Source organism: Petaurus breviceps, unplaced genomic scaffold, assembly GCF_028583685.1.
Source record: "Petaurus breviceps papuanus isolate PSGF00001 unplaced genomic scaffold, PetGlider_PUasm1.0 177, whole genome shotgun sequence".
Lineage (NCBI taxonomy): Eukaryota > Metazoa > Chordata > Mammalia > Diprotodontia > Petauridae > Petaurus > Petaurus breviceps.
In genome coordinates, this window is record NW_027185776.1 from 4,837,371 (window position 1) to 4,850,664 (window position 13,294).

General features: G+C 40.6%; 1 protein-coding gene across 4 annotated transcripts in view; it reads left to right on the plus strand.

Moving 5' to 3' along the window:
- Positions 1-13,294, plus strand: part of BTBD7 (BTB domain containing 7) — a 109,019-nt gene that overhangs the window by 11,077 nt on the left and 84,648 nt on the right. Inside the window, exon 2 of one of the 4 annotated variants that reach the window (XM_069086024.1) lies at positions 11,312-11,362. The exons of the other annotated variants lie outside the window; for them this stretch is intronic. The gene's annotated coding sequence lies outside the window, so the exon portion shown is untranslated. The remainder of the gene's footprint in view (positions 1-11,311; positions 11,363-13,294) is intronic. 4 annotated transcript variants of the gene reach the window in all.

The window sequence follows — 13,294 nt, forward strand, 5'->3', positions numbered from 1 at the left end:
CCTAGGATCTGCAGGCCAGGAGTTCTGGAGGCAGTCACTTGGCAGCCACGCCTCTGCAGGGGCTGGACTGCTCTTCCAACAGAGTTCTCCACTGACCTTTTACTTTCTCTTTGGCATTTATTGGTTGAAAAGTCTGGCAAGTCTGCTCTGGCCAGTTTGTGCCACGGGTCAGGGCTGCCCCTGGTTCAGTGCTGCTCATGCAAGACTGTGCTTGGCTCCCAGCCTGGTGTGATAGACACTTCCCTGCGATGTGCCAGGCTAGCTTCAGCTGGAGATTTGTCTCTCTGTTACTTTGTGGGTTCTGTAGCTCTAAAATTTGTTTAGAGTCATATTTTACAGGTATTGAATATGGTTGTGGTGGGAGCTCAGAGTTTCCTGCTTCTACTCCGCTATCTTAGCTTTGCGGACATGTACTCTTTGATGTAGAGACACTGGCCTTGTTCCAGGAACAGGGTGCTCCATCTCTGAGCTCTGAGCATTCCCTCTGTCTCTATTTCATGCCGAGAATGCCATTCTTCCTCCACTTGTACTGCTAACCTTCCTGGCTTCCTTTAATTCTCAACTAAAATCCTAATTTTAACTGGAAGCCTTCCCAAACCCTCTTAATTCTAGTGCCTTCTTTGTGTTAATTATTTCCTATTTATCCTCTATATGGCTTGCTTTGCATATATTTGTTTGTTTGTTATCTCTTTGATTAGATTCTAAGCTCCTTGCCATTAGATTCTAAACTACTTGAGGGCAGGGATTGTCTTTTACATCCTTTTGTATCCCCAGTGCTTAGCACAGTGCCTGGTACATTGCTCTCTGAGATCAAGATTGGTCCTTTTAATGTTTTCATCTGTATTTTTTTTTCTTAGAACAGCCTTTTTTTTTTTATTTAAAATTTTACTTTTCCACAATTTCATGGAAAAAATTTTTTTAGCACTTTCATTTTTTTTATTTTTTCCTTTTTTTCTTCTTTTTTCATTTTTCAAATGCTTTATTAACTTCTGATTTATATCATTAATTTCCACCAGATTTTGAGTTACAAATTTTCTCCCCGTTTTTCCCCTACCCACCACCCCAGAATAGCAGTCCCACAGGATAATCCCCTCCTCCAATCTGCTCTCTCACATATCTTCTCCCATACCCCCTTAGACTTTTCCAGTAGATCATGGTGGATCTCTATGCTGCAGTGCCTGTATATCTTCTTTCCCAGTTACATGTAAGATTAATAATAATATATAATTTTAAGCATTTGATTTTAAAACTTTGAATTCCACATTCATTCCCTTCCTCCCTTGTCACCTAGCCTTACTGGGAAGATAAGCAGTTCAGTATAGATTGTACATGTAGTGAGAATAAGATTGAGCCATTCCCTTTGGCCTTCCTATTCTTCCCCTCCATTGTAAAAATTTTCCCTTGCCTCTTATATATGAGATAGTTTACCCCATTCTGTCTCTTTCCCTGTCCTCTCATTATATTCCTCTCTCCCCTCTTAATTTCACCTTATAAGTATCATCCCTTCCTACCGTGTTTCCCCGATAATAAGACACTGTCTTATTAATTTTTTGGACAGAAAAACACGAGAGGGCTTATTTTCAGGGGAGGGCTTATTTTAATGAATATTGACAGCAATTTTAATAAACAGGTAAATGTGAACAAAAAAATGTACCTTTATTCAATAAGCAAATCACTGGTAAAGAACAGGATGACGCGCTCACTGCTGCAGCTCTGATTGGATGCAGCTCGTAGCGCGGCATGCATTTCACCGGGGGGGGAGGGAAGGTGCATACAGAGGGTAGCGTAATGTAGCATGTAGAGCAAGGGATCACTGTCACTACAGTAGCAGTCTCAATAGGGCTTATTTTAGAGGAATCTTACACAGTAAGGGGAGGGCTTATTTTCGGGATAGGTCTTATTATCGGGGAAACACGATATTAAATTGGTCCTGTGCCCTCTATCTATGTATACCTGTAAGCATATATACACACATTCACATATGTATTCATACGCCCGTATACCCTCCGATATAGACATATATATATATATATACATACACATACATATATATATTTCTGTTCCCTTCAACTATTTTCATACTGAGAAAAGTTTCATCAGTTACAATTATCGTTTTTTCCACGTAGGAATGTTAATAGTTCAACTTTGATCAGTGGCTTATGATTTCTTTTCCCTGTTTACCTTTTCAAGCTTCTCTTCTTGTATCTGAATGTCAGATTTTCTATTCAACTCTGATTTTTCCATTAAGAATGCTTGAAAGTCTTCTATTCCACTGAATGACCATATTTTTCCCTGAAACATGATACTCAGTTTTGCTGGGTAGGTGATTCTTGGTTTTAATCCCAGCTCCTCTGCCCTCCAGAATTTCAATGAAGAAGCTGCAAGATCCTGTGTTATCCTGACTGTGTTTCCACAATATTCAAATTGTTTCTTCCTGGCTGCTTATAATATTCTCTCCTTAATCCAGGGATTCCGGAACCTGGCTATAATATTCCTAGGAGTTTTCTTTTTGGGATCTTTTTCAGGAGGTGATCGGTCGATTCTTTCAACCTCTATTTTGCCCTCTCGTTCTAAAACATCAGGGCAATTTTCCTTGAGATTTCTTGGAGGATGATTTCTAGGTTCTTTCTTTGATCATGGCTTTCAGGTAGTCCAATAATTTTTAAATTATCTCTCCTGGATCTATTTTCCAGGTCAGTGGTTTTTCCCATGAGATATTTCACATTGCCTTCTATTCTTTCATATGTTTGGATCTGTTTAACAGCATCTTGATTTCTCTTAAAGTCACTAGCATCCCTTTGCTCCAATCTAATTCAGTGATTCTCCTCATTGAGCTTTTGAGATTCTTTTTCCATCTGGCAAATTCAGCTTTTAAGGCATTCTTCTCCTCATTGCCTTTTTGAGCCTCTTTTGCCATTTGAGTAAGTTTTTTTTAAGGTATGATTTTTCTCAATCAGGCTGTTGACTCTCATTTCATTATTTTCTTTCATTGTTCTCATTTCTCTTTCCAATGTTTCCTCCACTTCTCTTATCTGCTTCTTAAGGTTCTCTATGGCCTGTAACCAGCTCGTATTTTCCTTTGAAGCTTTTGGTGCAGGAGTTCTGACTTCACTGTCTTCCTCCTATTCCATGCTTTGCTCCTTTTTTGTCCCCAAAATAGGAGTCTAATGTTGGAATCTTCTGTCTTCTTTGTTTCCTTTGCCTGGTCATGTCGCCCCTCAGTCACTCGACCCCTGGGCTTTTTGCCACAGGAGGATTCTGCCACCAGACATGGGAGCTTTCATCCCAAACTCTGGGTTTTCTCAGATGCTGGAGGTATTAGATGGGTGCCCTCTCTGAGGTCTCCACATGCTCTGACAAGCTGCCACTGCAGGACCTCCACCCTAGACTGCAATCCAGATCCAAGAAGGTTAAAGCAAGAGCGATTACCCCTCAGACAGGTGCTTGGTCCCCCTGCACTCTGCAGGCCAGGAGCTGAAGCTGCCACATGGTGCTGGCTGGCTGTGCCCCCATCTCAGTGGCTTCTCACCCCAGGGGCAAAAGCCACACGCTCCCACTTACTGGGTCCCAAAGTCCAGACTGCACTGACCTTTCACTTTGTCCTTCACATCTATGTGTTGATAAATCTGGAAACGGCCACAGCTGCTGCTGATCTGGAGTCCCTCTGGCCAGTGGCTGTTCAGGCCTGCCCTGGTGCTAGTCTTGCTGTCGGGCTGGGCTCTGCTCCCAGAGCACTGTGCTGGCCAATTTCTGCTGGCCTGCTGGGCTGTCTTCAGTGGGAGGTTAGCTTCTCTGTGTCATTTTGTGGGTTCTGCAGCTCCAAAGTTTGCTAAGTATTTAAGTCCTTAAAGTCCTTAAAAAAGTCCCCTTTTTACATGGATTGGGGAAGGTGGAAGCCAGAGCAGCGGGGAGGTCCTGCTTCTACTCCGCCATCTTGACTCCACCCCCCATTGTTGTTGTTTTTTTTATTCTTTCTCTCTCTACTTTTTTCTCCCTCTCCAACACAGCAAGCAATCTGATGTAGGTTATACATATACAATCTAAAATATGAAATACAGTATTTACTATTTAACAGATACAATATGCAGTATTAAAAATATTCCCCCAAACTGTTCTTTTTGCCTTTTCCCTTGCTCCACTTTGGTGAGGGGAGTAGGAGGGGGAAGGAGGGGATTTCTCTTTCTTGTAGCAGAGTGACTTGTTTACCCAGTAAGAGATGCCACCCCTGGCAGAGAGGAGAAGGCCTGGGAATCTAAGCAGAATAACTTGTAGGAGATATCCTCCAGAAGGAGCCACAGGAGAACACCAGGAGAAGAGAGATCATCCGGGTTGTGAGTTGCCTTGGCCACGTCTGTACGTGTGTTCTTTTCTACTAGAAAGAACCATATCTGAAGGGGAACCTCTACATTAGATAAGTAGCTTCAAGTGTGGAATTGGAAGGGGTAGCCCAAAGGAGGTGCTTTATCTACATCCCTACTGTATTCCTTCAATAAAATGTAAGCTTCTTAAGAAAAAAAAATATTCCCCCATTAGTCATGTGAAAAAAGAATCAGAACAAAAGGGGAAAACCACTAGAAAGAAAAACAAAAAAAGTGCAAATAGTATGCTTTGATCTACATTTAGACCCCATAGTTCTTTCTGTGGATGTGGATAGCATTTTCCATCATGAGTCCTTTGGAATTATCTTGAATCATTGTATTGCTAAAAGCTTAGTCTGTCATAGTTGATTAATTGCACCATGTTGCTGTTGCTGTGTACAGTGTTCTGGTTCTGCTCACTTCATTTGGCATTAATTCATGTAAGTCCAGGTTTTTCTGAAATCTGCCTGCTCATCATTTCTTTTTTTTTTCTTTTTGGAGGGAGGAATGCAGGGCAGTTGGGGTCAAGTGACCTGCCCAAGGCCATATGGCTAGTATGTGTTAAGAGTCTGAGTCCAAATTTGAACTCGGGTCCTCCTAACTCAGGGCCAGTCCTCACTGTGCCACCTAGCTGCCCCAGTGCTCATCATTTCTTATAGCACAGTAGTATTCCATCACATTCATATACCACAGCCTGTTCAGCCATTCCCCAGTTGATGGGCATCCCCTCAGTTTCTTCTAGAGTACCACAAAAAGAGCTGTTGTAAATATTTTTGTACACATGGATCCCTTTCCCATTTTTATGATCTCTTTGGGATAGAGAACTAGTAGTGGTGTTGCTGGATCAAAGGCTGTGCCTAGTTTTATAGCCTTTTGCACATAATTCCAAAATTCTCTCCAGAACTCCACCAACAATGCATTATTCCACATTTTCTCCAGCATTTATCATTTTTGTTTTCTGTCATATTAGCCGGTCTGATAGGTGTGAAGTGGTGTCTCACCTTTGCATTATTTACACCTTACTCTTCCCCCATGTATTCTGTGATCCATTGACACTGGCCTCCTTGCTGTTCCTTAAACAAACCACTCCATCTCTCAGCATTTTCACTGGCTTCCTTCAAGTCGCAAGTAAAATCTCACCTTCTGCAAGAAGCCTTCCTTAATGCTAGTACCTTCCTTCTGTTTATGATATCTTGCTTGTACATAGTTATTTACTTGTTGTCTCCCATATTTAAATGTGAACTCCTTAAGAGAAGAGACTTTTGTTTTTCATTAGTGTTTCGTACATTGCCTGTCATATACTACATGCTTAGTAAATCCTTCTTGATTATGCCTTTGAGTCTGGCTCTCTATCTAGTATGCCAGTTAGCCTTTCTTTACTTAATAAATGCTTATCGATTAGAATCAAGCCAACAGTTATTTATTAAGCTGCCAGGCACTGTACTGAGTATTATAGACAAACAAAAAAAAACCAATCCTGCTTTCTAGGAGTTAATAATACTCTAATGGGGGGCGGCCAGGTAGCACAGCGAGTAAGAGCACCGGCTCCAGTGTCGGGATGACCTGGGGATCAAATCTGGGCTTAGATACTTAGCACCAAACCCAGAAATAACTGGCTGTGTAACCTTGAGCAAGTTATTTAACTTAACCCTGATTGCTTTAAAAAAAAATAATACTCTAATGGGGGAGATAACATGTAAATAACTTAAGTACATACAAGGTACATAACTGTAGTAGGAATGCATCTGAGAGTGAAGGCATTAGTAGCTGGGAGGCCTGCGAAAGACCTGCAGAAGGTGGAATTTGTGCTGAGAGGGAAGCCAGGGAAATTTGAGTTGGAAGCGAGGAGGTAAATCATTCCAGGCATGGGGGACAGCTATGTAGGAAGGTACAGAGTTGCTGAATCACAGAATTTGTGGAGAGGAGTAAAATATATGAAGACTGGAAAGATGTGAGAGACGATTGGGGTTTATTTGACTAGGCAGTGACATGATCTGATAAATGCTTTTGATTAGTAAGTTTGGCAGTTGTATGAAGGAGCAGTTAGAATGAGGTGAAACTTGAGTCCAGAAGACTAGTCCAGGCAAGAGGATCCAAATGAGAGTTGTGGCTCCATCCATGAAGGAGAAGGATATACAAGAGAAATGTTGTAGAGAAAGAAATTGTAATATTTGGCAACTAATAATATAGTGAGGTAGAGTGAGGAGTTGAGGATGACAACAGGTGATCCTGAGTAATGTGATGGTAGTCTGTATAATAATAGGGAAAGTTGGGAAGAGGAACAGTGTGGATAGGGAGATGTGAGGTGAAGATAATGGGTTCTGTTTTGATCATATTAATTTTAAGGTGCCTACTAGATAACTAGTTTGGGGTATCAGAAAGGCAGATCTGTTAATGCAGGACTGGAGGTCAGGAAAGAAGCTAGGGCTGGATATATATATATAGGTCTAGGAATCGTCTGAATAGATAGGCGATTAAATCCATTGGAAGTAATGAAATCACTAAATAAGATAGGGTAGAAGAAGCAAAAATGAGGACCCAGGATGGCACCTTAAAAGACTCCCATCAGTGAGAATAACATGCATAAAGAACAGCAAAGAAGACTGAGAAGGAGCTATCAGACAGGTAGAAAGAGAACTAAGTGAACAGTATCACCAGCACTAGAGAGTATCCAGTAGGAAAAAGTGACATTAATATCATTATGCAGTGATGTCAAGAAGAATGAGGACTGAGAAGAAGCCATTGGATTTGACAATTAAGAAAGAAATCATTCATAGCTTTAGAAAGAACAAAATGATAAAATCGAAAGCATATTGTAGGGGGCTTAGAAGAGAGTGAGAGGATAAAAATGAAGGCACTAAATGTATACAACTTTCTCAGGGAGTTTATCTGAGAAATAATAATCAAGTGAGCATCTTTTTTTTCAAATGCTTTAATAACTTCTGATTTACATCATTCATTTCCGCCAGATTTTGAGTTACAGATTTTCTCCCCGTTTTTCCCCTACCCACCACCCCAAAATAGCAGTCCCACAGTTTATCCCCTCCTCCAGTCTGCTCTCTCCCATATCTTCTCTCATACCCCCTTCAACTTTTCCGGTAGGGCATGGTGGATCTCTATGCCCCAGTACCTGTATATCTTATTTCCCAATTACATGTAAAATAGTATTAATAAAAGTAATATATATATATATATATATATATATATATATATATATATTTTTTTTTTTTAACATTTGATTTTAAAACTTTGAATTCCAGATTCATTCCCTTCCTCCTTTGTCACCCATCCTTACTGGGAAGATAAGCAATTCAGTATAGGTTATACATGTGTAGCTAATGCAAAACATTACCGTAGTATATATATTGTAAAAGACTGACTATATTTCCCTCCCTCCTATCCCACCTCCCACTTATTCTGTTCTCTACTTTGATCCCATCCCTTTTCAAAAGTGAGTACTTCTAACTTCCCTCCCCACCAGCCTGCCCTCCCTTCTATCATGCCCCCTCTTATCCCCTTCCCACCTACTCTCTTGTAGGGTGAGCTACCCTGTTTAGTGTGTATGTCGTTCCCTCCCTGAGCCAAATTCAATGAGAATAAGGTTGAGCCATTCCCTTTTGCCTTCCTATTCTTCCCCTCCATTTTAACCATTTTTCCTTGCCTCTTCTATATGAGATAGTTTACCCCATTCTGTCTCTCCCCTTCTCCTCTCATATTCCTCTCTCACCTCTTAATTTCATCTTTTATCATCTCTTTCTATTAAATTGGTCCTGTGCCCTCTATGTATACCTGTAAACATATATACACACATTCACTTATGTATTCATATGCTCATATACCCTCCGATATAGACATATATATTTCTATTCCCTTCAACTATTTTCATACTGAGAAAAGTTTCATCAGTTATAATTATTGTTTTTCCATGTAGGAATGTTAATAGTTCAACTTTGATCAGTGGCTTATAATTTCTTTTCCCTGTTTACCTTCTCATGCTTCTCTTGCTTCTTGTATCTGAATGTCAAAGTTTCTATTCAGCTCTGGTTTTTTCATCAAGAATGCTTGAAAGGGTGGGCCAGGTGACACAGTGAGTAAAAGCGCCGGCCCTGGCATCAGGAGACCCGGGATTGGTTCCAGCCTCAGATACTTGGCATCCACACAAAATAACTGGCCGTGTAACCTTGAGCAAGTTACTTAACCCCATTTGCTTTAAAAAAAAAAAAAAGAAAGCTTGAAAGTTCTCTATTCTACTGAATGACCACATTTTCCCCTGAAACATGATACTCAGTTTTGCTGGGTAGGTGATTCTTGGTTTTAATCCCAGCTCCTTTGACCTCCAGAATATCACATTCCAAGCTCCTTGATCACTCAGTGTAGAAGCTGCCAGATCCTGTGTTATCCTGATTGTGTTTCCACAATATTCAAATTGTTTCTTCCTGGCTGATTGTAATATTCTCTCCTTGATCTGGGAATTCTGGAACCTAGGTATAATATTCCTAGGAGTTTTCTTTTGGGGATCTTTTTCAGGGAGTGATTTTGCCCTCTGGTTCTAAAACATGAGGGCAGTTTTCCTTGAGAATTTCTTGGAGGATGACTTCTAGGTTCTTTCTTTGATCATGGCTTTCAGGTAGTCTAATAATTTTTAAATTATCTCTCTTGGTCAGTAGTTTTTCCCATGAGATATTTCACATTGCCTTCTATTCTTTCATTTGTTTAGATCTGTTTAACAGCATCTTGATTTTTCATAAAGTCATTAGCTTCCATTTGCTCCAATCTAATTCTGAAGCAATGATTCTCCTCATTGAGCTTTTGAGAATCCTTTTCCACCTGGAAAATTCAGCTTTTTAAGGCATTCTTTTCCTCATTGCCTTTTTGAGCTTCTTTTGCCATTTGAGTTAGCCTGTTTTTTAAGGTGTTGTTTTCTTCAGTCAGGCTGTTGACCCTCATTTCATAATTTTTTTCATTACTCTTCCCAGTTTTTCCTCCACTTCTCTAATCTGCTTCTTAAGGTCCTCTATGGCCTGTAACCAGCGCATATTTTTCTTTGAAGCTTTTGGTGCAGGAGTTCTGACTTCACTGTCTTCCTCCTATTCCATGCTTTGCTCCTTTCTGTCCCCAAAACAGGAGTCTAATGTTGGATTGCTGTGCTTGGTTTGCTTCCTTTGCCTGGTCATGGCACCACTCAGTCACTTGGCCCTTATGCTTTTTGCCACTGTAGCACGCTGCCACCAGACAGGGGAGCTTCGTTCCAAACGCTTGGGTTTTCTCAGCTGCCTGAGGTATCAGTTGGGTGCCCTCTCTGAAGCCTCCACATGTTCTGGCAAGCTGGTCACACACCCCAGGACCTCCACCCTGTACCGCAGTCCAGATCCAAGCAAGTTAAAGCAAGAGCGAATGCTCCTCAGAATGGTCACTTGGTCCCCCTGCACTCTGCAGGCCAAGAGTTGAAGCCGCTATGGCGGCAGCTATGCTGCAGCCCTGGGGGTAAAAGCCGACACACTCCCAACTACTGGGTCGCAAAGTCCACACTGCACTGACCTCTCACTTTGTCCTTAGCATCTATGTGTTGATAATTCTGGATAGCCACAGTTTCTGGTTGTTGAGGTCCACCCTGGAGCTAAAACCTTGGTGTAGGGCTGGGCTCGGCTCCCAGAGCGCTGTGCTGGCTCGCTGATTCCTGCCGGGCTGTCCTCAGCGGGAGGTTAGCTTCTCTGTGTCATTTTGTGGGTTCTGTAGCTCCAAAGTTTGTTTAGAGTCTCCTTTTACATGAATTGGAGGTGTTGGGATCCGGAGCTTGACGGAGGTCCTGTTTCTACTCTGCCATCTTCACCCTGCCCAAGTGAGCATTTTTTTAAGGATAGGACTCTCAGTGTGTTTTCAGGCATCAGGAAAGGAGCCATAGTTAGGGAGAACTTGAAGATAAAAGAGAGTAGAAATGATATATAGACTAGTCTGATAGAGAAGACAAAGGAGATCAAAAGTGTCTGGAGAGAAGTTGGTTTTGGCAAGAACAAGGCCCCTTCTTCATTGACAGTGGAGTAAAGCCGATAGTAGAAGGAGTGATGTGAAATAAGAAAGGGGGAGTTTTTGGTGAATACCCTCAGTTTTGGGGAGAAGTATGTAGTGAAGCACTTAGGTAAGACATAGCTTTCCATCATTGACATCCCCTAAAACCTTTGCATTCCAGGAAACAGGATTATTTCCAAACTTAGAGGCTGTAGCAGCAAGCACCCCAGCATCCCTAGGGTGGCTGCCAACACAGGTTCTTAGACCTGCTTTGCTAAAGGAAAGCAACTCAAAATAGGTTAACAAGCTTACTTTAATCAATCAGACATATATCGTTTACCTAGTTTAGGAGGAAAAGGTCAGAACCTAAAACTTCAGAGTATACAGAGGTTAGAAGCATAAGTTACAAAAACATTTCAAACTGTCCAACCATTACATACATCCATATCTAATTCCTGTTACCAGAGAGGGAAGCATCAGCATCTGGGTTTTCAAAGCCAGGGGGCTCAGCGGCTGCCCAGAGTCTCATCTGGTCAAATCACACAACACTTTTCAAAGTGAGCCCCAAAACGAAGCCTCACAACAAAGTTTATATAGCCGCCTCCTGGCTCAGAGAATGTAACAACCTTCTTGACCCACTGCCGAATCACAAAGCATCTCCTGAGAAACAAGCCTCCTATCACAGGCTCCAGGTGGACTTAAGCCTAGGGGCAGGGTAGACCTTAAAAATTTATGTTCCCATTACAGAGGCTTCCCAGCATAGCAATGGGGCATAGACAGGTGGTATATGGGAGTATGTTAGTGGTGGGTAATAATTAGTAGCCCCCACTTTTTTCATTTAACAACTCATCTTTCCCCCAAGGCTTCTAGTAATGTTCCTTCTGATCTTATGCAATGTGAAATCTGCTTTGGACCCAGACTTCCAATTTCTATTTGTACCTTTTTAGATTTTTGGCATCCTTGACAAGACCTGGTTCCTGATTCATCCTTGTCCTCAGGTTTGTATGTTTCCTGATGTCAACCCCAACTTCTTTTCCATGTAGGAGAGAGTGGTTTACCCTCAACCCTAGTAATTTTTCTAGTTGCTCTAATTGCAAGAGATATCTTATTCTTACTAAGCAGTGAATGAAACTTTAAAATAATGGACATTATATTCCATATAAAAACTAACCTTTCTTCAGGTTGATAGCCTAGTTTTAGTTCATTTTTGTCAGACAAATCTGAAATAATTTGATTCATTAGTTTTGCTAGAAAAACCCAGGTGACATCCCATATTTTTTCCATTCATTTAAAGATTACTCTTAAATTTCATTAGTATTTGGTACCCAAAAGAATACAGGTACTGGAGATATGGTGCAACCATAGACTTGAAGTGATTGTTCCCATTCAGGGCTGTTGCTGCGATAACTTTCCACCTTAGAAATTGATAGAAAGCACTATTTACAATGACCTTTTCAAGTTCTAATTTGTCTTTTCAGCTTATAAGTTTTAAAGAAAAACTTTGGGAGGAAAATTTTTTGTGGATTTGTTTTGGGAAATGATACTTCAGAAGAATGAAGTAACTGATTATACTTAGGGGAAGAGTGAAGGAAAAAATGGTTTAACAATGTCCCGTAAGGTTTCTGGCCTTAGTGACTTCTTTACTGAAGAAGAAGTAAATTCCTGCTGTTCTATTGAATTGAAAATATTCCCCTTGAAAATATTTTCCCCTAAGTCCAAATGGTTTTTAGCTATCTTTTGAGATAGCTGAAGTATTGATTTGATGAAAACATAGATAGATATAGATAGATATAGTATTCCTGAGTCTTTCCCAGTCCTCTTTAATCTTAATGGCTTCCTTCTGAGGCTGCCCCCAATTTATCTTCTGTATATGTGTGTGTATCTTGTTTGTACATCTTTGTTTGCATTTGTCCCCCCATTAGATTGAGCTCTTTTGAACTTTTTTTCCTTCTTTGAATTCCCCAACACTTAGCATTAATGCACTCAATAAATCCTAGTTGACTAAGGATTTTTTTGTTTTTCTTTAAGGGAAAAAAATAGTGCTATGAACAGTGGGTTCATAACCTGGTTTTACTACCTCTGTGACTCTGAGCAAGTCATTTAACTTTTGAGATCTTAGTTGTTGCTTTATTCTTCATTCTTCATAAATACCCCATCTTCATTTTTTCAGGATTTTGATATTTACTAGAGTGTATTTATAGTCTTAAACTGAAACTGCTTGCCTGTATCTTGAGTCTTAAAAAACAAAAGAGCTCTTCATAATAGTGTGTATAGGTTATAAAATGAACAATCCATTTTTGTTCAACCTTCCTGGCATAAAGGGGGAAGGGTGGGGTGTTGAGGGAAAGGTTGGGTTGTTTTGTAAGTACATGTTAACGGAAGTTAGCAAAGAGAATTCATTTTAAACTTAGGCATATGTTAGAAAAGAACTTTTCAGTACTACAATATTTTTTTGCCTTTTTTGGGGGGGGAGGGCAATTGGGGTTGAGTGACTTGCCCAAGGGCACACGGCTAGCTTTTTGTGTTAAGTGTCTGAGGCTGGATTTGAACTCAGGTCCTCCTGACTCCAGGGCCGGTGCTCTATTATTCACTGAGCCACCTAGCTGCCCCTTTAAAACATTTTCTACCAGAAGTTTTGCATACTGTTTGGCTTCATCTCTTTATATCGTTCTGAGAACAAGGCATAATGTGGTAGAAAGAACATTAGGCTTGGATTGAGGTACTAACTTTGCTACTTGGTACCCTCTGGCAAATCACCTATCTAGAGATTATAATAATACATCCAAAATGTTTCATGTTTTATATGTAAATGTTTTTAAATGTATATGTTCCCAAACTACTCCCTATTCCCATTTAGAATGTGAGGGTAGAAAATGAAGATCTAACCCTCATTCGAAGGTGTTCAGCATCTCTTAAAGTGTCACATAGAG